The 2,282-nt window shown below is 34.0% G+C and overlaps 1 protein-coding gene across 2 annotated transcripts in view; it reads right to left on the bottom strand.

Moving 5' to 3' along the window:
- Positions 1-1,686: 1,686 nt before the first annotated feature.
- The window catches only part of LOC112508541 (U-box domain-containing protein 5-like), a 5,563-nt gene continuing 4,967 nt past the window's right edge, over positions 1,687-2,282 (bottom strand). For both annotated transcript variants that reach the window (XM_025113204.1, XM_025113214.1), the window contains one exon: positions 1,687-2,087. The gene's annotated coding sequence lies outside the window, so the exon portion shown is untranslated. The remainder of the gene's footprint in view (positions 2,088-2,282) is intronic.

Below are 2,282 nucleotides of genomic sequence, written 5' to 3'. Positions count from 1 at the left end.
AGGAGCTGGGGTTGTCTCACCCTTGTTATGCGAGAAAATTATCTATATGATGCGATAAGTTTACTCAGAAAGTGTTTATCAGGTAATTTGATTATTTTGATGCGATAAATGAGGTTTGTTATAGTAAAATGATGTATATTTGTTATTTCTACAAATATGATTTCATAAATGTGATTTAGTGATTATTCACCATGTAATAGCATCAATCGGATTTCTCACTAAACCTTAAGATCTAAACATTAAGATCTAAACCTCATTTTGTATTTTAAAAATATACATTACAAGTCGTGCTCGATCAGATGATAAAGGGAGGGGAAAATTGTGAAGTGATAATATTATGCTTGCATGGATTATTGGGCTAACATAATCTTCTTTTGTATCTAAATACTTATATGTATTCATGTGTTGTATAGAGATTTTGTGGAAAAAAGAAAGTTGTTAGCTATTTTGTAATATAGCTCTTGTAAGATATTGAAACCAAATGTATAAATTATATTTCTTGATATATAAAAATATATATTTATATATAAATATGATTTTAAGGTGTTACAGTCAAGTTGTTCCATCATAAACAATACAATATTGCTATATACTAATAAAATGGGTCCCTATTTTTTAGTAACCAAAATGATCATTTTGTTTCTTACAAGCCTGCATGTGTCTATGCCTAACTGATCCATTAGGTCCATCTCTAACGACATCGAGAGACAAGTATTGGTTGTCTGTGTCAGCCTGAAGCCGGATTAAAACTTAACATGCTTCTAAAGAGCATAATTTCAAATTCATGTGACTATTGGATTAAATATGTAACTCAACAAGATTGTTCCATTATTAATTATGATCTCAGTAAAAACATAATCATATAATATAAACCGGTATACATTTTAATAATATTGTAAACTAGACAAACGGATACCCATCACAATTTTTAAGCATCATTCATGTATTTCATTAACTTATTTCACGTGTTAAATAACAAATAATAAATTAAAATTCGTAAAAGATTTGGTTTGATTTGGTTTTTATTAACAAAAATCCAGAAGAGAAAGTAATGTGGGGGCAACCCATCGTCATCTTGTTTCAAGACGACATGAAATGAGCCTACACTATTTTTTGACCCTACCAAAATGTTCTTCTTCAGACCCGTATTTCATCAAAGATAAGAATTGCCCCACTTCTAATTTCTCTGTTTTAAAACACCCTTATCGTAATGGTTCGACATGCGAAATCCGATACTCCCCAGCATAACAGAGGCTAGACGAGCACAAATTGTCCCCGAGTGTCTAGACAGGTGGGGGGCTATGTATAGATATCCCCAAAATGGTAGACCTCGACTTTGATACCATGTGAAATATGTAAAACCCTAAATTATATTACTCTCCACAAAAATCCTTTGAGGAGAGAAAGGAGGTTATGGAAGAAAAACAATTAATTTAGCCGAAATGAGACTCTTAACACCACATCATTGAGAGGAAAATCATAGTGTCGTGTAGCCAAATTCGAACACACCTTACATAGTGTTCCATTTATAGTTTTCTTGTGTCGTTCTTTGTTCTTAAGCTTGTCGTATTCCTCATTTATGGTGTCGAAATCTCATACAAGCGGTATCAAACGTAAACCTTGAAGCTCAGTTAAGCACACGAAGAAAGGGAAAACATGCGCATCCATCATCAAAAATAGTGTTAATAAGATCCAAAATCAGATACGGATTGTTTATCTCCAGAAATCATACAAACGAACAACCAACAAAGCTGTATACATAGAGAACTAACACAACCTCTTCTTTATATATATATATATAACCTACTTGGTCAAGTTAGCTAGACTACCGTTTAACATTTACAGATTTTTCTAACAGATCGAAGGAAGAATCGTGACCGTTATTTCTGAACTCAAGTTAGATTCTTGAAACAGAGTACGAATCTGATGAATCGCTGAGGTGGACAAACTTCATGCGTGTTTACAGTGCAAATAACACTCGCATACAACTGTTCTACTTCGAATGATATGCACAAACCTCGACCAAAACGGAGATCAATCCATGTAAAACTGCACACTTAGTCAAGAAAAATAAGAACTGCCAAACCCTGCACAGAAAACACGGTGATTGTTGATCAGATGAACCTGGTTTACGAAGGGATAATATCTTTGCAAGAGTTCATTATAACAAAACCGGCTTGGACATTAAGGTAGTGTTTGGTACGCAGACTGGATGGGACAGGACAGGACAGGACGGGACAGGACTAATTGTCTGTCCTATGTTTGGTACGACTAGGACAGGA

This window comes from Cynara cardunculus, assembly GCF_001531365.2.
Source record: "Cynara cardunculus var. scolymus isolate 2C chromosome LG 1, CcrdV1, whole genome shotgun sequence".
NCBI lineage: Eukaryota > Viridiplantae > Streptophyta > Magnoliopsida > Asterales > Asteraceae > Cynara > Cynara cardunculus.
The sequence above is the reverse complement of the archived record's forward strand: the minus strand, read 5'-3'. Positions and strand labels throughout refer to the sequence as shown.